The sequence below is a fragment of the Heterodontus francisci genome, chromosome 45, assembly GCF_036365525.1.
Source record: "Heterodontus francisci isolate sHetFra1 chromosome 45, sHetFra1.hap1, whole genome shotgun sequence".
In the NCBI taxonomy this organism is placed as follows: Eukaryota; Metazoa; Chordata; class Chondrichthyes; order Heterodontiformes; family Heterodontidae; genus Heterodontus; species Heterodontus francisci.
Window position 1 is genome coordinate 14,132,929 of NC_090415.1, and position 24,259 is coordinate 14,157,187.

At 42.3% G+C, this 24,259-nt stretch overlaps 1 long non-coding RNA gene across 1 annotated transcript; it reads left to right on the forward strand.

The window, feature by feature from the left end:
- Nucleotides 1–4,651: 4,651 nt before the first annotated feature.
- On the forward strand, nt 4,652–22,901 carry LOC137356326 (uncharacterized). Its single transcript, XR_010971031.1, has 4 exons — nt 4,652–4,725; nt 5,970–6,049; nt 11,850–11,933; nt 22,831–22,901. It is a non-coding gene; the product is annotated as an uncharacterized lncRNA (long non-coding RNA).
- The last annotated feature ends 1,358 nt before the right edge of the window (nt 22,902–24,259 follow it).

Here is a 24,259-nt window from a genome sequence, read left to right on the forward strand (position 1 = left end):
GGCAATTTACAATGGCAAATGTACATATCAACCTGCAAGTGTTTGGCTGTGGGAGCAAACCGGAGCACCTGGCGGAAACCCACGTCACAGAGAGAACTTGCAAACTCCGCACAGGCAGTACCCAGAACTGAACCCTGGTCGCTGGGGCTGTGAGTTTGCGGCGTTGATCACTGTGTGGCCTTAAAAGGTAGTACTGTAAAAAAAAAGCCTTACAAATAAGAGGAAATTAAAATGCATTTCATCTGATCAGCATCTAAATGCCCGAATCTAGTAGTACAAACTCTTTTCTGAATTTATTCAATAATTTGGCCTCAACTCTTTTCTGTGGTAGAGAATTCCACAGGTTCACCACTCCCTGGGTGAAGAACTCCCTCCTCATCTCAGTCCTACATGTCTTACCCCTTATCTTTAGACTGTCACCCCTGGTCCTGGACTCCCCCGCCATCAGGAACATCCTTCCTACATCTGGTCTGTCCAGTCCTGTTAGAATTTTGTCGGTTTTTCGGAGATGTTGTTACCATTCCATGATCCTATCCTCCAATGGGAACATGAACGTGGTGTTAAGGTGCAGTTTGAAATGGTTGAAATGACATTTGAGTTCCAATGAGCTCTGGTGTGTATACTGTATAAATGACGAGCTACATGTATGCCAGCGATGCTGGTATAGTGGTGAGTATATCTGCCTTCCAAACAATTAACCCAGATTAGATTCCCGGTCATCGCAATGCCCACTCGCGGTCAAAGATATTTCTGCAACCTTGCCATCGAATGTGACAAATGAAAAGCCATGACTAAATTGAAGTCGACAAATATTCTCAACATTATGCTCTTCTCACTTAAAGTTGATGGTCAAGTGTGCTGTGGAATTTTGCAGCTTAAAAATGTCAATGCAAATTCAGAATGAAAGCTTCCAAAATATTCTCAACATCCAATCAGATTCACTTCCTTGCTTGATCAGTAACTGCAGCAAGTTTGTTTCCTTCAAGTGTTTATCCAGTTTCTTATTGAAATCATTGATTCTCTCTCCTTCCACCACACTTGTGGACAGCGAGGTCCAGCAGGTAAAACAGAAAAAGTTCTTCCTCACATTCCCTTCCATCTCTTGCCATAAACCATCAGTCTGTGTCTCCTAGTCCTTGTACCATCAGCTAATGGGAACAGGTTATCCTTGTCTAACTTATATACACCTCTAACAAACCTCCTCTCAATCTCCATTTCTCAAAGGAGAACAACCCCTTACTTACAGAACACAATCCAGAGCCATCTATCCAAGCTTTTCAGGTGCAAAAGAATAGTTGTGGAGTAAGTAGTATAGATAGGAGCATAAAACTAAGAGACTTTGATCGATCAACTGATTGTCTCTGCCCAATTCACTGGATTTTCTGTATCACCTGAACACTGCTATACTCTGTGTAAAGGTTAGAGCATTTCCATGGCTTACATTTATGCAAGAACTGCTATGTCAAGGCTGGATGGCAAAGCAGTGACGGTCATCTTCACAGGAATATGTCAAAATGCCATGTTGAGAGATGTGTCTGTGTGGATGATGCACTTAGTCACGACGTAAAGGAAAAGTCGTGCAGCAGGAGGGGTCCCACAATGTGGGGGTGATGGATCATGACATATTTTGCCTTTGTGAATAATAAGGACAGCCACAATAATAGGACTAATTGTATGCTATGTTCTTTCTTTTTTTTCTTTTGGGCCTCCTTATCTCGAGAGACAATGGATACGCGCCTGGAGGTGGTCAGTGGTTTGTGAAGCAGCGCCTGGAGTGGCTATAAAGGCCAATTCTGGAGTAACAGGCTCTTCCACAGGTGCTGCAGAGAAATTTGTTTGTTGGGGCTGTTGCACAGTTGGCTCTCCCCTTGCGCCTCTGTCTTTTTTCCTGCCAACTACTAAGTCTCTTCGACTCGCCACAATTTAGCCCTGTCTTTATGGCTGCCCGCCAGCTCTGGCGAATGCTGGCAACTGACTCCCACGACTTGTGATCAATGTCACACGATTTCATGTCGCGTTTGCAGACGTCTTTATAACGGAGACATGGACGGCCGGTGGGTCTGATACCAGTGGCGAGCTCGCTGTACAATGTGTCTTTGGGGATCCTGCCATCTTCCATGCGGCTCACATGGCCAAGCCATCTCAAGCGCCGCTGACTCAGTAGTGTGTATAAGCTGGGGATGTTGGCCGCTTCAAGGACTTCTGTGTTGGAGATATAGTCCTGCCACCTGATGCCAAGTATCCTCCGAAGGCAGCGAAGATGGAATGAATTGAGACGTCGCTCTTGGCTGGCATACGTTGTCCAGGCCTCGCTGCCGTAGAGCAAGGTACTGAGGACACAGGCCTGATACACCCGGACTTTTGTGTTCCGTGTCAGTGCGCCATTTTCCCACACTCTATGTACATCAATATATTACAGTCTGTTTGAGCTAATGCTTGTTTCATTATGAAATGACATTACAAGGCTATAGTCCGTTAAAACCTCTCTGTCAGAACCATGGGAAAGATAGGTTGAAGACCACAACATCCTTACAGGGGGTGAGATGAGATAAATAGGACACTGTAGAAATGCAAACTCAAAATGGCTTCTATCAGCGAGAATGTGACCTTTAGTATCCTTGTTAAAATAGAAAGGAACAGGAAGTATCTGTAATGTGTGTAGATTGAACCATTAACTAACTAGGGTCAAACAATGATGTCAACCTGGTCCAATTAGGATACTTCGAACAATTCAAAGCTAATATGGTGACATCTTTGCACCCAAAGAAGGGTAAAAAGAAAGGGTGTTACAGGACATTGTCGGCACTTACAGAGGGGTCCACGGAACATCGTTATCACACTTAGAAGGAGAAGATAGACTGCGGTCAAGAAAACAGCAAGGGAAGCAGAAAGAGAGAAGTCCACGCCCCAGCAAGCACAGATGCAAGAACCGGTGCTGAGTGATGCTGCAAACCTATTGCTGTTGTTAAACATTCACTTTATCTATCTTAGTTAAGACTAATAAACTCTCTGACTTGATCACAGAACTTGAGTTTGTACCTTGTAGGTCTGTCTTGGCCAATAATCACAGGACATTTTCTGTCGCCACTTCCCCTCTCTATTCTATCTCCCTCCTCTCGCTCTCCTCCCTCTGCACTTTATTATTATTGATGATGGTCATATTGACCTATTTATTCTCCTCCATCTCAGACAGTCCCCTGCGATTATGGATGACTTTTTACACTCCAGTTTGATGGGTTCTGAAATAGCTGATAAATCCAATGCATGATCTGCAGACTCTGCCACATGAGGGTTAGGTGGTGTTAGAAGGGTTCAGGTAAATGACCCGTTTGGAGGTATGGATGCTGCCTTCGAGCCTCGACTTCACATGTTACCGACAAATTTCCCTGAACTGTAAACTATCTTCCCGAATGAGAGATGATTTGAGGACATATCTAAAATGTTTCCACACTCAGCCAGGGGTTCTCCTGCTACGACCAATTTCTGAGCAAAACAGCTGCTTCCGGATTCTGCATTTGCAGGTTCTTGGAGAGACCCCTGTTCAGACTAAGTGATAGACTAATACTGACTGAACACACGTCAGTTGCTGTCTGTGAGTGAGGGGCACTGGAAAACTTTCCCTTGTACCATGTCACAGATACAGTGAGGAAGGATGGAGTAGATGAGTCTATGTCTTTCTCCAGTACTGAATTGCAGTGGGGTGGATGTTTAATCAGTCTCTAACTGTCTCTTTTTGGGTGAGTGGGTAACAGAAAGGAGACCAGTTCCCCTCCCTGAGTACCTGTCACTGCTTCTATCCTGTGTGTGCAGGATTCACCCTGAGTCCCTCGATCCAGCTTTACCTGCTCTATCTGCAAAAGTGCTGAACCTTTCAGTTTTTGGTCTGCTCAAACCGAGTTCAAGGCCTGAGTAGTGAACAGAATGTCTCATTAATTCTTTGACTAAAACTATGATTGAACAGCAGGTTATGATCGACTCGGCCAAAGATTGGAAATATTCCTGTCCATCAATCTTTCAACAGGGACTGCGAGAATCTCCTGTCTCAGAGTGTTTAAGGGATACAGACCGAGGCATCGGCAACTAACCCCTGAAAATCACAGCAAAGACTGTGTACATGAGGACATTTAACAACCGGGAGCTGGGACTCTGGGACGGTCCAGCTCTATTCTCACTGTGCTTGTGTGTCCGGTGTAATCGCGGTACTTCCACATGTCTCTTGTTTAAAATAAAACGATGAAGATTGCCGTCCGGTATTACTCTCATTGACCTGGGTTTTCACTCGGGTAAAATAAAATGTTGCTGGCTGATATTAACTCTGCAAAGTCCCAGCAAACACACCGGCTCCCTCATTCTTCCCATGTTTCTGTCGCTTTGAGAAGAGGGGCTCAATAGTAACAAACACCCTGCAGACAGAGTCCGCAATTTGAGCATCTAAATGGGACCAGCTGCCAGTTTTCTATGTTCCATGTTCCCCCACACTTCCCCTCCCTCCCTCCACCCTAACCCCATGTTTGACTTTTCAATGTGGACATTGGGGGATGTTCCCATTGATGTTTATTTGCTGAATTATTGCAGAGATCTGCGCACGCGCGAGAAAGGACAGTCGAATATGACGTCATAACGCGGAGAAGAGCGCATGCGCACCCCATCCCCCAGCTCTGCCTCTGAGCGCCATTCACTGTGATTGTTTAAATCAGCTGCAAATGGAGACATTACAAGCCTGGGGTAAGTGAACAAACAGTATCTGCTCACAGCAGTACAACAGATTTGGGCCCGTGTCTGCCGATGTGCTCATAGATTAGCATTGATTACCGGGTCCATTCAGCGGGAGTGGGGGACAGTTTGTAATGTGCATTGTGGAGCAGGAACTGGTCCTGGAACATGGAGTGAGCCGGGGGGGAAGGGAGAGGTCTTTCTCAGGCAGTGTCTGGACAGGGAGAGAGAGACAGAATATGATGAACTCACTATTGAAAATCATTGCTGATTTCTCTCTCCAAACAGTAATGAATGTTATAATAAAAAGCAAAATACTGCGGATGCTGGAAATCTGAAATAAAAACAAGAAATGTGGCGCAGTGGTCAGCACCGCAGCCTCACAGCTCCAGCGACCCGGGTTCAATTCAGGGTACTGTCTGTGTGGAGTTTGCAAGTTCTCCCTGTGTCTGCGTGGGTTTTCTCCGGGTGCTCCGGTTTCCTCCCACAAGCCAAAAGACTTGCAGGTTGGTGGGCAAATTGGCCATTATAAATTGCCCCTAGTATAGGTAGGTGGTAGGGAAATATAGGGACAGTTGGGGATGTGGTAGGAATATGGGATCAGTGTAGGATTAGTATAAATGGGTGGTTGATGGTCGGCACAGACTCGGTGGGCCGAAGGGCCTGTTTGAGTGCTGTATCTCTAAGCTAAACGAAACTAAACTCAGCAGGTCTGGCTGCATCTTTGGAGAGAGAAGCAGAGTTAACGCTTCAGGTCAGTGACCCTTCTTCAGTAATGAATGTTCCTGGTTCAGATCCAGTATCTCACTATTTATTGTTAATAGATAATGAACAGCAGAAAAAATGTCTGAACAATAAAGATGCGGCAGATTTGAAGGGACCAGGTGAGAAGATTAAAGACACTTTTTTTTAAACAGTGCTTACTTGTTGTCCGTTGAACAATGGAACACGGAAATAGAAATCTGGCTTACGCAAATGTCACTACTCGATCGGGTATTCCAATTCATGGAGCAGTGCGGGGCTTGGGTTGTTTTTGAATGTCACAAAATTGTTATAAAACCGCTCCAAATACCTGGCAAGTAGAAGCAGAGTTCTGCAGTACTGCAGTGGACTCAGACACTGACACTGCTTGTGTTGTTAACTTTCCTTTTGTGATTGTTCAGAATGTTTATTATTGTAAAGATTACATTGATCACTTTTCTGTCTTCTCACTCAGCTGTTATTCAAGTATAAGAGTTAACTTTCTTTTCCTGCAGGCAAACACTTGAAGGAACCAGAAGGAAAGGCATGACTCCTCGACAGAAGGAAACGTGCATCCAGCTCGTTGCAATACACAGTAGGTACAGTATCAGTCACAAAGCACACTGACATGGTCAGGTCGTAATTTTCAGTGTAACAAACAAAAGAAGTAGTCAGACCCACACTGATCCCAAAGAGACACATTATCAATTCAATAGTCAAACAGAGCATTAGGGATAGTAGTCATTTCTATTTCACTCCAACTGACTGGTAGATACATCAATCACAGTCCAAAAACACACACATTATCAGATTTAAATACATTGTGTTGCCTTGACTACAAATCAATTCCCAAATCTTAAGTAGAACAGACAAAATGTACCTGATTGAAAGCTACAGAATGAATCCCAATAACATACCCCACAAGATAAACTGAGCTACAAATTACACATCAGTCCAAACATGTTACTGAGGGTCAGACAAAAACACATAGGATTAATTCATTTTCTACAAACGGATGGAATTTGACATTACATATCAGGTCATGCTCTAAAATTGAAAGCTCGTCATTCATAATTGCTTTTTCAGAGCGACAATTGGATACCAAACTGCAACTCAAACAAGAATTGCATAAAACCTACAGCAATAAAATTTTGTTTATCCATATTTTAAATTAAACACATATTGATACATTAACGTGTGAAACAAAGCATTGCCAACACAATGCCTGAAATATATATTAAGTCCTGAATACAGCAGGATCTCAACTCACATACAGCACAAAGACACAGAGATGCAGAGTGAATCCTACACTCAACCAGGGTGCCAGAGCCTCACAGATCAGGAATGAATCAAATATACAGACACAGTATCAGTAACTTGCATATATTTATTTATTTATTTTATTTAGAGATGCAGAACTGAAACAGGCCCTTCGGCCCACCAAGTCTCTGCCGACCAACAACCACCCATTTCTACCAATCCTACATTAACCCCATATTCCCTACCACATCCCCACCATTCTCCTACCAACACTAGAGGGAATTTACAATGGCCAATTCACCTATCAACCTGCAAGTCTTTGGCTGTGGGAAGAAACCAGAGCACCCTGCGGAAAACCATGCGGTCAGAGGGAGAACTTGCAAACTCCGCACAGACAAAAACTGGCAGGTTCAGAATAGAATTGGCCTTCACATACCAGAGAATGACATGTACAAATTAAACCTCAGAGCCATATGTTAGAAACAGGCATGTACAGACTGAAAATCACATTCACTTCCGAGACAATGTAGAGAAGTGGTGAAAAATCCACAATTAAAAACCAGAATGATATCCTTACTCTTATAACAGATAGTGACAGTGACAGGTTAAAAACTACAGCTACATGTTAGAAATTTAAGGGCACAGGTTAAACCTTAAATTGGCCTTCTAGACAATCAAAGATGAAATGTGAACCCCCATATATATTTTTTTTTCGATATATTCCCAAGAATGTAATATTAACAGTCAAATCCACACTCACATACCCTAAACTGATGGGGATAAAGTACAAGCCAGACACACAGACACATCAAAATTTGAAAGGGTCAGAATAAGATGATTCCCACATGAAACAGGTACAGAAAAACACACTCAAAATCAGAAACTGACAGAGATAAATTGTAGATTAGGGAATTGAGAGGTATACATTGACACTTACACTCCAAAAGACTGGTGTGGGAGAAGTGGGGTTCAGTTCATGGGGCACTGGCACCATTACCGGAGAAAATGGGGGCTGTACCATTCTGACGGTCTGCACCTGAAACGGCTTGGACCAGTGTTCTGGCAAACTGCATAACTAGGGAAATAGAGAGGGCTTTGAACTAAACAGAGGGATCAAGCTTGGGTAGATGCAACAAATCAAGGGGTAGAGTCAAGGCAAGACAGCAGAATAGTAATATGGGAAATGAAGACCAGTGAATGGCGGAAGGGACAGAGAGAAAAAAACCTAAGAACACACCAACAGTCCACACGAGGGGTTACAAAGATAATAAAAATATAAGGCTCTGTATGTGAATGCACATAGCATTCATAACAAGGTAGAGGAACAGATAGTGCACATTGAAGTAAATCAATATGATATAATAGCCATTACAGAGACATGGTTGCAAGACAACAATGGTTGGGTCCTGAATATTGAGGGGTATACAGCATTCAAGAAGAATAGGAAGCTAGATAAAGGTGGAGGGGTTGCAATGTTAATCAAGGATGGCATTGGTGCAATAGTTAGAGATGACCTTGCTTCAGGAGATCAGGATGTAGAATTGGTTTGGGTGATGATGAGGAATAGTCGGGGAAAGAAGTCACTCGTGGGAGTTGTGTACTGGCCCCCAAGCAATAAGGACAGTGTAGGGTGAAGTATACAAGAAGAAATTTTGGGTGCTTGTGATAAAGGGATAGAAATAATAATGAGGATTTTGTTCAACATTTCAACTGGAAAATTCAGATTGGTTATAGCAGCCTGGACGAGGAGTTCATAGAATGCTTTTTGAGATAGTTTCTTAGAGCGGTACATTCTGGAACCATCCAGCCAGGGTTATATTAGATTTGGTATTGTGTAATTTAACAGGGTTCATTAATGACCTCAGAGTAAAGGAACCTCGAGGTAGCAGCAACCACAATATGATTGAATTTTGCATCCAGTTTGAAATTGAGAGGAGTGGGTCTAAGACTAGTATTTTAAACTTCAATAAGGACAACTATGTGGGCATGCAAGCTGAGCTAGCTGAATTGAACTGGGTTACTAGGCTAGGAGATAAATTAATGGAGAAGCAGTGGCAGACATTGAAGGGGATATTTCAGAATACTCAAAGTATACTCCTACAGTCAAGTAAAATTCCAAGGGGAGGACCCAGCATCCATGGTTAACTAAAGAAGTTAATGATAACCTCAACCTTAAAGAAAATGCATATAATAGTGCAAAGACGAGTGGCAGGTCAGATGATTGGTCAGAATATAATGAATGGCAGAGAATGACTGAAAGGTTAATCAGGGGAAAATAAATTAGATTATGACAGCAAACTAGCTAGAAATGTAAAAACGGATCGCAAGAGTTTCCATAGGGATTTAAAAAGGAAAAGTGTAAGTAAAGTGAGTGTTGGTCCTTTAGAGAATGAGAATGGGGAGTTAATAGTAGATAATAAGGAAATGGTGGTTGAAATGAACAATTATTTGGCTTCTGTCTTCACTAGAGGATACACAAAATATTTCAGTAATAGCAGTTAATCAGGAGGTGGAAGGAAGAGAGGAACTTGGTGAAGTTACAATCACCAGGGAAGTGGTACTGAGTAAACCGATGGAGCTGCTGGCTGACAAGTCTCTGGGTCCTGATGGGCTTCATCCTCGGGTCCTTAAAGTTATGGCTGCTGAAATAGTTGACTCGTTATTTGTTCAAGATTCACTTGATTCTAGAAAGGTTCCATCAGACTGGAAAGTAGCAAATATAACCCTTCTATTCAAGAAGGTGGGGAGGCAGAAATTGGGTAACTATAGGATAGTTAGCTTGACCCCTGATTCAGGGAAGGCGTTAGAATTGATCATTAAGGAGGCTATAGCTGGGCCTTTAGTAAAACACAAGGTCATTGGAAATGTTCAGCATGGCGATGTGAAAGGGAAATCATGGGTAATCAAAGTATTAGAGTTCTTTCAAGGAGGAAAATGCACTGGGGATAAAGGAGAGCCCATTGACATACAGTATTTGGTTTTCAAGAAGGCCTTTGTCAAGGTGTCACATGAAAGGTTATTGTTCATGGTGTAGTGGGTAACTTAATTAGCATGGATAGAAGATTGGCTGGCTGACAGAAAACATTCTGATCGGGAGGATGTGATAAGTGGAGCAACACAGGGGTCTGTGCTGGGCCCACAACTTTTTACAATTTATATCCATGACCTAGATGAGGGGAGCAATGGCATGGCAGTTAAATTTGCAGATGACACACAGATCAGTAGGAAAGTGTGTTGTGAAGAGGACAGAAGGAGGTTGCAGACCTTGATAGATGGTTGAGTGAGTGGTCAGAAATCTGGCAGATGAAGTGTAATGTGAAAAAATGTGAAGTTGTTCACTTTGTCAGGAAGATTAAAAAAACAAAGTATTACTTAAATGGAGAACAACTGCATAATTCCGAGTTGCAGAGGGATCTAGGTGTTCTGGAGCATGAGTCATGAAAAGTTAGTATGCAGGTACAGCAAGTCATCAAGAAGGAAAATGGAATACTATCCTTTATCATGAGAGGAATTGAAAATAAATGTAAGAATGTTATGCTTCAGTTAGACAGGGCATTGGTGTGACCACATCTTGAATACTGCATGCAGTTTTAGTCTCCATATTTCAGGAAGGAAGTAAATGTGTTGGAGGCGTTTCACAGGAGGTTTATTAGATTGATACCTGGAATGAGTGGGTTGTCTTATGAGGAAAGGTTGGACAGACTGGGCTTTTCTTCACTGGAGTTTAGAAGAGTGAGGGGAGACTTGATTGAAGTGTATAACATCCTGAATGGTCTTGACAAGTGGATGGGGAAAGGATGTTTCCCTTTGTGGATGAGTTCAGAACTCGGGGTTGCTGTTTTCGAATTAGGGGTCGCCATTTTAGGAATGAGATGAGATTTGTTTTCTCTCCGAGGGTTGTGCAACTTTTGAATTCTCTGCCTCAGAAGGTGGTGGAGGTGGGGTAATTGAATATTTTTAAGGCAGGGGTAGATAGATTCTTGTTAGGCAAGGGAATCAAAGATTATCAGGCATAGATGGGAGTGTGGAATTCAACTCAGAAATTGATCAGCCATGAACAAATTGAATAGCGGAGCAAGCTCGAGCGGCTGAATGGTCTACTTCTGCTAATTCAGCAGGACTGGGGGACTGTTTGTAATATGCACTGTGAAGCAGGAACTGGTCCAGGAACATGGAGTGAGCCAGGGGAAAGGGAGAGGTCTTTCTTGGGCACTGTTTGGACAGAGAGAGAGAGACAGAATATGATGAACTCCCTTTTCAAAATCATTGCTGATTTCTCTCTCCAAACTGCAATGAATGTTCCTGGTTCGGATTCAATATCACACTGTTTGTTGTTGTTGGATAGTGAATTTGGCGGCAGAGTGGCTCAGTGACTAGCACCACAGCCTCACAGCTCCAGTGACATTGGTCCGGTTCTTCATACTGCTTGTGTGGATTTTGTAAATTTTCCCTGTGACTGCATGGGTTTCCGCTGGGTGCTCTGGTTTCCTTCCACATGCCAAAGACTTGCAAGTTGATAGGTAAATTAGCCATTGTGAAAAAAAAAATGCCCCTGGTGTAGGTATGTTGGAGGAGAATAGTGGGGACTTTAGAGGGAAAAATGGGATTAATATAGATTGGTATAAATGGGTGGTTGGTGGTCAGGAAGGACTCGATGGGCTGAAGGGCCTGTTCAGGTACTATATCTCTCGATGAATGGCGGAATAAAAATGGCTGAATAATGTAGACACGGCAGATTTTCAAAGACTGTCTATTGCAGGATCAGGAGAGGAGATTAAGGACACTTTTTAAAAACAGTTATTACTTCTTGTCTATTGAACAATTGAACATGGAAATAGAACTCTGGCTTGTGCAAATGTCACTTCTCCATTGAGTCGTCCGAGTCATTGAGCACTGCGGGGCATGGGTTGTTTCTGAATGTCACAAAATTGTTGCAAAACTGCTCCAAATACCTGGGAAACAGAAGCAGAGTGCTGCAGTACTGCAGTGGACTCAGACACTGACACTGCTTATGTGTGAACTTTCCTTTTGTGATTGCTCAGAATGATTATTATTGAAAATATTACATTGATCACTTTTGTGTCTTCTCACTCACCTGTTCTTCAAGTGTAAGAGTTACCTTTTTTTTCTGCCAGGCAAACACTTGAAGGAACCAGAATGAAAGTCATGACACATCAATAGATGGAAAAGTACCTCCAGCTCGTTCCAACACATATTAGGTACAGTATCAGTCACAAAGCACAGTGACACGGTCAGGTCATCATTTCCACTGTAACAAACAAAAGAAGTAGTCAGACCCACACTGATCCCAAAGAGACACATTATCAATCCAATAGTCAAACAGAGCATAGAGATAGTATTTGTTTCTATTTCTCTCCAACTGACTGGTAGATACATGAATCACAGTCCAAAAACACACACATTATCTGATTTAAATACACTGTGTCACCTTGGCTACAATTCAAATACCAAATCTTAAACAGAACAGACAAAATGTACCTGATTGAAAGCTACAGAATGAATCCCAATAACATACCCCACAATATAAACTGAGCTACAAATTACACACCAGTGTAAACATGTCACTGAGGGTCAGACAAAAACATACAGGATTAGTTCATTTACTACATACTGATGGAATTTAACATTACATGTCAGGTCATACTCTAAAATTGAAAGATTGTCATTCACAATTGCTTTTGCAGAGATACAAATTGGATAAAAAGCCACAACTCACAAACAAGAATTGAATAAAACCTACAGCAATAAAACATTGTTAATCCAGATTTAAAATTAAACACAAGTAAACACATATTGATACATTAACGTGTGAAACAAAGAGTTGTCACCACAATGCCTGAGATACATATGAAGTACCGGATATTCCAAAATTGTGTCGACTCTGGAGCAGTTCGTACAGATTGGAGGGTGGAAAATGTAACCTCACTATTTAAAACAAGGAGGGAGAGAAAAAAAAGGAATTACAGACGAATGAACCTTACGTCGGTAGTGGGGAGAATGCTGGAGTCTATTATGAAGGATGTGATAGTTTTACGAAAGAGAAGTCATGCTTAACAAATCCACTGGAGTTTTTTGAGGATGTAACTAGCAGACTCGATAATGGAGAACTAGTGGATGTGGTGTATTTGGATTTTCAGAAGGCTTTTGACAAGGTCCCACATACGAGGTTAGTGTGCAAAATTAAAGCACATGGGATTGGGGGTAATATACTGGCAGGGATTGGGAATTAGTTGACAGACAGGAAACAGAGTAAGAATAAATGGGTATATTTCTGGGTGGCAGGCAGGGTCCAGTGGGGTACTGCAGGAAACTGCTTGAGCCCCAGCTATTCACAATATATCTTACAGACTTGGGTGAGGGAAGTAAATGTAAGATTTCGAGGTTTGCAGATGACACAGAGCTGGGGGTGGGGTTTGGGGGGGGTGGGGGATTGTGAGCTGTGAGGAGGATGCAAAAGGCTCCAATGTGATTTGGACAAGTTGGGTGAGTAGGCAACTGTGTGGCAGATGAAATATAAATAGGATAAAAGTGAAGTTATCCACTTTGGTTTTAAAACAGTAAAGCAGATTATTATTTGAATAGTGATAGATAGGGAAAGGGGGAGGTGCAACTAGACCTGGGTGTCCTTGTACATCAGTCACTGAAAGCAAGCATTCAGGTGCAGCAAGCAATTAGGAAGGAAAATGGTATGTTGGCCTTCGTTGCAAGAGGATTTGAGTACAGGAGCACAGATGTCTTACTGCAGTTATACAAGGCCTTGGTGAGACTCATCTGGAGTATTTAGAGTCAAAGAGTGATACAGCACTGAACCAGGCCCTTTGGGCAACCGAGTCTGTGCTGACCAACAATCACCCATTTTTATACTAATCCTACATTAATCCCATCCGACCAACAATCACCTATTTATACTAATCCTACATTAATCCCATATTCCCTACCTCGACCCACCTTCCCTTCCACCACCCTATACTAGGGGCAATTTACAATGGCCAATTTACCTATCAACCTGCAAGTCTTTGGCTGTGGGAGAAAATCAGAGCACCCAGCGGAAACCCACATGGTCACAGGAAGAACTTGCAAACTCCGCACAAGCAGTACCCAGAACCAAACCCATGTCGCTGGAGCTGTGAGGCTGTGGTGCTAACCACTGTGCCACCGTATTGTGTGCAGTTTTGGTCTCTTTATCTGAGGAATTTTGTTCTCACCTTGTTTCCTGGGATGGCAGGATTGATGTACGAGGAGAGATTGGGTCAAGTAGGCCTACATTTACTTTGGTTTAGAAGAATGAGAGGGGATCTCATAGAAACCTATAAAATTCTAACAGGATACATGCTGAATGCAGGGAGGATGTTCCCGATGGCTGGGGAGTCCAGAACCAGGGGTCACAGTCTCAGGATACGGGGTATGCAATTTAGAACTGAGATGAGGAGAAATTTCTTCACTTAGAGGATGGTGAACCTATGGAGTTGTCTACCGCAGAAGGCAGTGGAGGCCAAGTCATTAGATATATTCAAGAAGGAAATAGATATATTTCTTAATGCCAAAAGGGATCAACTGATATGGGGAGAATGTGGGAACAGGGCACTGAATTGGACAAATAGCCATGATCCCTATTTAAATGGTGAAGCAAGCCCTTTGGGGGCCTTCTCCTGCTCCTATTTTCTATGTTTCTATGAATACAGCAGAATCCCACACTCACATACAGTACATAGACACCTAGGTGCAGAATGAATCCTACACTCAAACAGAGAACAAGAGCTTCAGAGATCGAGAATGAATCACAAATACAGACACAGTATCAGTAACTTACATATATCGAATGAGTCCAACATGTGTGCACAGTACAGATACTGGCAGATACAGAATTTCTCACGCATGTACATACTCCCCGAGAGACAAACACAAAGGGAATGAATTCCAAACACACATTCAGTACCAGAGACAGTCAAATTCATAATGAAGCCTAAATTCACACACAGGATCAGAGACTAAAAGGTACAGAATGTGATCCACAGTCATATCATTATCCTTAGCCCTTATCCATGAGGTATGAGGTTGTTGCTTCACATGTGGACGAGGGCACAGGCTGCAGGGAGGATGAGCAAACTGACCACAGCACCGTGGTTCAGAGTGCCATTCAAGTGGGGGTTTAGTAATAGGGGATAGCATAGTTCGGGGAATAGATACCGTTCTCTGCAGCAAAGACAGGGAGTCCTGAAGGCTGTGCTGTCTATCTGGTGCCAAGATTAAGGACATCTCTTCTGGACTGGAGAGGAACTTGGAGTGGGATGGGAAGGATCCAGTTGTCGTGGTCCACATAGATATCATTGCCATAAGTAGGACTTGAAAGAGGTTCTGCTGAGGTACAAGGAACAGCTCGGGGCTAAATTAAACAACACAACATCAAAGGTAGTACTCTCCAGATTACTACCTGAGCCATGTACAAATTGGCATAGGGTAAATAAGATTGGAGAGGTAAACGTGTGGCTCAAAGTTTGGTGTATGAGTAATGGGTTCCTATTCATGCAGCAGTGGCACCAGTACTGGGGAAGGAGAGAGCTGTTCCATTGGGATGGGCTTCATTTGAACCATGCTGGGACCAGTGTCCTGTTGAATCGTATAACTAGGGTTGTAAATATGACTTTAAAGTAATTAGTCGGGAGAAGGTTTCAATTGAAGGGAAGTTTAAAAAATCAAAAGGAATGAGAAAGCACTGGTGCAGGCTAGTGAAGAGACATATGGTAATCAAAGTGTGACAGGAAGGTGTCGAAAATATTAGCAGAAGAGTGCAGCAACAATTAAAACCAGAATGACTAATAATGGTAAAAAGTCAAAGCTTAAGGCTCTTGAACTGAATGCACCCAACATTTGGAAAAAGGTAGATAAGTTGATGGCACAGATAGAAATAAATGAATGTGACTTGATAGCTGTTACAGAGACGTAGTTGCAGGGTGACCAAGACTGGAAACTCAATATTCAATGTTCTGGAAAAATAGACAAAAAGAAGAAGCAGGTAGGATAGCTTTGTTATCAAAGGAAGGTATCAGTGCAGTGGTGAGTGGTGATATAGGTGCAATAAATCATGATGTAGAATCAGCTTGGGTGGAAATTAGGAATAGCAAGGGGAAGAAGTCACGGGTGGGATTCGACTATAGGTCCCTTCCGTGTTGGCTCACTGTAGGACAAAGTATAAATCGGGAAATAAAGGTGCCATGTAAGAAGGGTGGCAGAATTGTTATGGGTAATTTTAATCTGCATATTGAGTGGACAAATCAGATTGGCAGAGGTAACATTGAAGACAAATTTGTAGCATGCATCAGGGACTGATACTTAGAGTAATACATTGCAGAACCTACCCGGGAACAGGGTATTTTAGATCCAGCAATGTGTAATAAGGTAGTATTAATAAGAGATATCGTAATTAAGAATACTCTGGTGTGTAGTGATCAAAACATGGCAGAATTTCAAATTCAGTTTGAGGGCGAGCAACTCGGGTCTCAAACCAGGATCCTTAACTGATACAAGGGCAATTGCAGTGGTATGAAGAAAGAGTTGTTTAAAGCGGCCTTGGTAAATGGACTAAGGGAAAGTCAGTGGATGAGCAGTGGCAGGCATTTAAACAGATAGTTCATAATGCTGAGCAAAAATTAATCCCAGTCAAAAAGAGAAGGATGAACCACCCATGATTAACTAATTCAGTCAAGGAGAGTATCCAATCAAAAACTAAGGCATACAAAGCGGCAAAGATTAGTGGCAGGCCGGACAATTGGGAATTTTTTTAGGAACCAGCAGCGGATGACAAAAAGCTAATAAAAAGGGAGAAAAATGATTATGAAAGTAAATTGGCAAGAAATATAAAAACAAACAGCGAGAGCTTCTACGGGTATAGAAAAAGAGAGCAGCTAAAGAGAGTGTGGGACTTTGGAGGATGTGACTAGAATTGATGACAGGGAACAGGGAAATGGCAGATAATTTAAACCAATACTTTGCATCTGTCTTCACAGTGGAGGACAGTATAAACTTCCCACAGATATCAGATAATCAAGGGCCTAATAGGAAGAAAGATCTTGTTACAGTCTCTATCACGAGGGACAAAGTACTTGACAAACTAATGGGACTAAAGGCAGACAAGTCACCAGGACCTGATGGCTGACATCCAAGGGTTTTAAACCAAGTGGCTGCAGAGGTAATGGAAACATTGGTCAAAATATTCCAGATCTCAGTGGATTCCAGGAGGGTCCTAGCAGATTGGAAAACCGTTAATGTGATGCCCTTGTTCACGAAGGGAGGGAGACAAAAAAGCAGAAAACGATAGGCCAGTCAGTTGAACATCTGTCATTGGGAAAATGCTGGAGTCCATTGTGAAGGAAGAAATAGCAGGACATTTAGAAAAGCTTAATGCAATCAAACCAATCAACATGGTTTTGTGAAAGGGAAATCATGTTTGATAAATTTGCCAGAGTTCTTTGATGGTATAACAAGCAGAGTTGATAAACTCTGGCGGCACAGTGGCGCAGTGGTTAGCACCGCAGCCTCACAGCTCCAGGGATCCGGGATCAATTCAGGGCACTGCCTGTGTGGAGTTTGCAAGTTCTCCCTGTGTCTGCGTGGGTTTTCTCCGGGTGCTCTGGTTTCCTCCCACAAGCCAAAAGACTTGCAAGTTGGTAGGTAAGTTGGCCATTATGAATTGCCCCTAGTATAGGTAGGTGGTAGGGAAATATAGAGACAGGTGGCGATGTGATAGGAATATGGGATTAGTGTAGGGTTAGTATAAATGGGTGGTTGATGGTCGGCACAGACTCGATTGGCTGAAGGGCCTGTTTCAGTGCTGTATCTCTAAACTAAACTAAACTGTGCTGTGGTGTATTTGGATTTCTCGAAAGCATTCGATAAAGAGCTACATTAATGATGAGAGCACAAGACAGGAGCTCATGGGGTATTGGGGGTAATGTATTAGCATGGATTGAGGATGGGTTGACACACAGAAGACAGAGTCGGGATTAATGGGTCTTTTTCAGGTTGGAAAGATGTAACTAGTGGAGTCCCACAAGGATCAGTCCGAGGCCCTCAATTATTTACTATCTATATGAATGACTTGGAGGAGGGGGCAGAGTGTAATATATCCACATTTGATGACTATCCAAAAATAGGTGGGAAGACATGCTTTCTTGAGGACGTAAGGAATCTGCAAAGGAGAAAGATAGGTTTAGTCAGTGGGCAAAAGCTTGGCACATGGAGTTTATTGTCGGAAAGTGTGAGGTCATGTACTTTGGTAGGAAGAATCAAAAGGCAGATGATTATTTAAATGGAGAGAGACTCCAAAAAAGTGGAGCACAGAGGGATCTGGGTTCTTGTCCTTGAAACACAAAAGTTAGAATGCAGGTGCAGCAAGCAATTAAAAAGACAAATGGAATTTTGGCCTTTATTGCCAGGGGGTTGGAGTTTAAAAATAGGGTAGTCTTGTTACAACTGTACAGGGTGTTGGTGAGGCCGCACATGAAGTACTGTGTACAGTTTTCACCCCATATTTAAGAAAGGATATCCGAGCATTGGAAGCAGTTCAAAAGAGATTCACTCGGCTTATACCTGCGATGAAGGGGTTGACTTATCAAGAACAGCTACACAGGTTAGCCCTTTATTCATTACAGTATAGAAGAATGAGGGGTGACCTTATTGAAACGTATAAGATTCTGAGGGGGCTTGACAGGGTAGATGCTGAGAAGATATTTCCACTAATGGGGGAATCTCGAACTGGGGGACATAGTTGCAGAATAAGGGGACACTCATTTAAAACTGAGATGCAAAGGAATTTCTTCTCTCAGAGCGTAGTGAGTGTCTGGAATTCCCGACCCCAGAGAGTTGTGGAGGCGAGATTACTAAAAGTATTTAAAGAGGAGGTAGATGGACCTTTGAAATGTTGGAGAGTTGAGGGCTATGAGGAGCTGGCATGAAAGAGGAGTTGAGGTCTGAGGCAGATCATCCATGATCTTATTGAAATTCGGGGCAGGCTTGAGGGGCCGAATAGCCTTCTCCTACTCCTATTTCATATGTTCTTAGGTTCTGAAATAAATAACATAAGAAACAGGAGCAAGACTAGGCCATTTGACCCCCCTGCCTGCTTTCCATTCATTAAAATTATGGCTGATCTGATTGTGGTCTGAACTTCAATTTCTTGGCTTCCCCCATAACCCTTTATTCCATTGTAGATCAAAAATCTGTCTGGCAGATCAGAGAATGACAGCTATATAATGCATCCCATACTCAATTACAGTACATGAAACTGATGGACACAGGGCAAATTTCATTGACATAGAGTAGTAGAGAATAAAAAGCACAATGAGAGCCACAGAATAAACAACACATTCACATACAATACCAGAGACAGAGATATTGAATGAATCTCAGGCTCACTGTCAGTGGCAGTTACTGATGAAAAATGAATTTATCCGTACACATATTCAGTTTGAGAGACTGATTGGTACATAAGTATATTCATACTCACAGGGAGTAGCAGAAACTGACATACACCACATTAATCCCACCTCACACAGAGTACTGGAGCCTGAAATGATGAATTGGAACCAGATATAATCACAAAATAGATAATAAATGTTACTGAATAAAGTACACATTTACATGTGTCAAATTCATTGAGTGATGGTGGTTTAATGCTGACCAAAGCTGCCTTCCAAGCAGTTGACCTCGGTTCCTTCCTGCAGTTCAGGTATCAATTCTAATACCATCCAGCTGCATTGATACCTTAATTGTCAATGTAATTTCAAAAATAAAATTGACAAAATACTCTCATCATCCATGTGCAGCTCCCATATAGCTGAGCTTCAGTTTTCTTTCAATGAGAACTATGTTAACCAAAGCACAGCCTTTAAACTGATAAATGAGTTCCAAATCAGAAACAATGGCAAAGATCTTTGATAAATAGAGAAAAAAAAAGAAGCCTGTAAATTTCACCAGTTAAACTGAGCTCTGGGTAATGATTGAACCCACAATGATAGACTCACAGACCAGAAACTGACAAGGACAGAGTTCAAGCTACACGCAGATATATCTGAGGCTGCAAAAAACAGACTAAGATGTTTCTCACAGAAAAGAACATAAGAACTAAGAGCAGGAGTAGGCAATTCAGCCCCTCAAACCTGCTCCACCATTCAATACAATCATGGCTGATCTCATTTCGGCCTCAACTCCACTTTCCTGCCCGTTCTCCATAAACCTTCAACACATTATTAATTGAAAATCTGACCATCTTCTCCTTAAATTTACTCAACGTCCCGTCATCCACCACACTCTGGGGTAGTGAATTCCACAGTCACATGACCCTCAGAGAAGTAATTTCTCCTCACCTCTGTTTTAAATCTGCTACCCCTTATTCTGAAACTATGACCTCTCATTCTGGATTGTCTCACAAGAGGAAACATCCTCTCTGTCTACTTTGTCAATCCCCTGAATCATCTTATATACCTCAATTAGATTTCCCCTCATTCTTCTAAACACTAAAGAGCAAAGGCCTAAACTGCTCAATCTCTCTTCATAAGACAAACCCCTCATCTCTGGAATCAGTCCAGTGAACCTCTTCTGAACTGCCTCCAATGCAACTACATCCCTCCTCAAGTAAGAGGACCAAAACTGTACTTAATACTCCAAGTGCTGTCTCACTAATACCTTGTACAGTTGCAGCAACACTTCCCTACTTCTATACTCTTTTCCTTTCGCAATGAATGCCAAAATTCCATTTGGGTTCCTTAATACCTGCTGCATCTGCATACTAGCTTTCTGCAATTCACGCACGAGAACGCCAACATGCCTCTGTTCCAAAGCACTCTGAAGTTTCTCTCCATTTTGATTATAATTTGACTTTCTATTCTTCTGACCAAAATGGATAACCTCACACTTATCCACGTTAAACTCCATCTGCCACATTTTGGCCCATTCACTTCACCTATCCATATCCATTTGTAAATTTCTTATTTCTTTATTGCAACTTACTATCCAACCTGTTTTCATGTCATCAGCAAATTTGCCTATTGTGCCTTCTGTCCCTGCATCCAAGTCATTAATATAGATTGTAAATAGTTGGGTCACAAGGACCGAACCCTGTGACACTCCACTAGTCATATCTTGCCAACCAGAAAAAGACCCATTTATACTGAACCTCTGTTTTCTGTTGGTTAGCCAATCCTCTATCCAAGCCCATAAATTGGCCCTAACCACATGTGATCTTTTCTTTTGTGCGGCACCTTATCCAATGCTTTCTGGAAGTCCAGATATACTACATCTACAGGATCCCCATTATCCACTTTGCTTGTTACATATTCGAAGAACTCTAGCAAATTAGTCAAACACGATTTACCCTTCATAAAACCATACTGACTCTGATGTATTGCGTTTTGACTTTCCAACTGACCTGTTATTACATTCTTAATAATGGATTCTAACAATTTCCCAATACAGATGGATGTGAAACTAACTGGTTTATAGTTTCCTACTTTCTGCCTTCCTCCCTTTTTGAAGAAGGGCGTTATATTGGCATTTTTCCAATCCACTGGAACCTTTCCTGCATCCAGGGAATTTTGAAATATTATAACCAATGGATCCACTATCTTGCTGCAACTTCCTTTAAGACCCTAGGATGAAGGCTATCATGACCTGGGGACTTGTCTACCTTCAATCCTAATGGTTTGCTGAGTATTTTTTCCTAGTGATGATTGTTTTAAGTTTCTCCCTTTCTATAAACTCTGCATTCCCTGTAACAGACAGGAGCAGAAAAAAACCTGCACTCACAATCAGATACAGACAAATTACAGGTTAGGGATTGAGAGAGAAAGAGTGAAACTTCCATTTGCATACCAGAACCTGAATGATACAGCAAAATAGACAAGAAAACAACACTCACCTGTGAGAGCAGAGTAAAATTATACAAACATACCAGAAACAGAGAAGCATGAAGCAAACCCCACACACACTGCAGAGACTGATAGGTAAAGATCAATACTGTCAGGCACAAAGGAATTAAAGGTTCAAACGCACACTCACATTTCAGTGGCAGACAAATATCGAGTAAATCCCATACTCCCATATCAGAAACTGACAAACGCGAAGTGAAAACTACACACATACCAGAAACTGACAGCTACAGAACAGAATACATATTTAAATACCAGAAAATAAAACCAACATTCACACACCACAGAATGACAGGTACAGTGCAAACCCCACATCATACTCCAAAAACTGACAGATACAGACTAAATCAATACTCCCGTACCAGAAACAGTCAGGTACAATGGCGATCATTGGACGATATTTAGTTTGTAGGGCAGGGAATTAATAAGTGACACAATGTTTGAACCGGTTGGTGAACGTGCTTGTTTGAGAACTCAAAGTAAACTTGGCTGAAATTTGAACAGTTGGTATTGAAATCACTTCAGCAAATCGATTATTTCAGAGAGGCTGTCAGTGGATCTTAAAAGAGCCGTTGTGCTTGGTGCTTTATTTCTGTACATTGTGGAGATCTACAAGGAGCTGTTGTGCTTGTTCACTGCCTTTGTCCCTTTCGACATGGTGGGCTTGGCAAGCTCCCCCAGGCAGCAACAGGTCCATCGCAATAGAGACGTGCATACAAAAACCGTAAGGAGCAAATGATTGTGGCTGGTGCCATCTTCTGGCCGAAAGTGAGTTGTGCAACGAGAGAACCATTCATTTGTCACTATTTTAATTGGAGAGAAATAACAGAGTGTGGTGGAGACACATTCAATAGAGCCCTTCCAAAGAGAATTGGATAATGATATGAAGAGTAAATCAAAATTACCAAGCTATGGAGAAAAGGCCGGGGAGTGGGACTAGGTCAGCTGCTCTGCAGAAACCTGGCCCAGACAGAATGGGCCGAATGTCCTCTTTCTGTGATGCAACCATTCAATGATTCTATCCTTCAATGGTAACATAAACGTGGTAATGAAAACAAAGTGCTGGATATACCCATCAGGACTAGCAATATCTGCGGAGAGAGGAACTGTTTTAACGTTTCAGGTCTGTGATCTTACATCAGAGTATTTACATTACATTCTGTTTTTATTTCAGATTTCCAGCATCCACAGTATTTTGCTTTGATTGACATCAACTAAACGGTTCTGATTAAAATGCTTGCAAAATATTTGATTAGTCAGAAGGCTATTGTGTGTAGTTGCTCCACAAATGAAGCCTGAGGGGCCTGTTTCCAGAAACAATCTTGTTATATTGGTGAGCAAAGCTGCTTTCCAAGCAGTTGAGTTAGTTTTGATTCCTGGCCATCACAATGACCATCTTTATTGCCCTGTTGAATGTCAGGCTTTAATTCTGGAACTTGAATTAAACTATCTAAAAATGTCAGAGCAATTGATAAAATTCTCATCATCCATGCAGTTCTCACATAAAATGGACCTGTGGTTTCTTTTTATGGCTACTATATATTGAAAAAGCCTTTAAAATAATCATGTTACAGTCTCAAACAAATAGTAAACGTACAGATATTTCCAGCACAGAAGGAAACCATTGGGCCCATCGACTCCATGCCAGCTCTCCATAGATGAATCCAGTCACACTCATTTCCCCACACGATCCTTGTCGCTCTGCAAGTTTATTTCCTTCAGATGCCATCCCAATATCCTCTTGACGTCATTAACTGCCTCAGCTTCTTCCACCCTTGTGGTCAGTGAGTTCCAGGTCATTACCATTCAGTACATAAAAAGTTCTTTCTCGTCTTCCATCGTGGCAGATGGAGTTTAATCCAGACAAATGTGAGGTAATGCATTTTGGAAGATCTAATACTGGTGGGAATTAACCAGTAAGTGGCAGAACCCTTAGGAGTATTGACAGGCAGAGAGATCTGGGCGTACAGGTCCACAGGTCACTGAAAGTGGCAACGCAGGTGGATCAGGTAGTCAAGAAGACATATAGCATGCTTGCCTTCATCATTCGGGGCATAGAGTATAAATATTGGCAAGTCACGCTGCAGCTGTACAGAACTTTAGTTAGGCCACACGTGCAATTCTGGTCGCCACACTCCCAGTAGGACGTGGAGGCTTTGGAGTGGGTACAGAAGAGGTTTACCAGGATGTTGCCTGGTCTGGAGGACATTAGCTATGAGTGGAGGTTGGATAAACTCGGATTGTTTTCACTGGAACGACGGAGGTAGAGGGGCGACAGGATTGAGGTTTACAAAGTTATGAGTGGCATGGACAGAGTGGATAATCAGAAGATTTTTCCCCAGGGTGGAAGAGTCAATTTCCTGGGGACATAGGTTTAAGGTGAGAGGGGCAAAGTTTAGAAGGGATGTGCGAGGCAAGATCCTTACACAGAGGGTGGTGAGTGCCTGGAACTTGTTGCCGGGGGAGGTGGTGGAAGCAGGTACCACAGAGACGTTTAAGAGGCAACTTGACAAATACATGAATAGAAACAAAAACAAGAAATGCTGGATTCACTCAGCAGGTCTGGCAGCATCTGTGGAAAGAGAAGCAGAGTTAACGTTTCG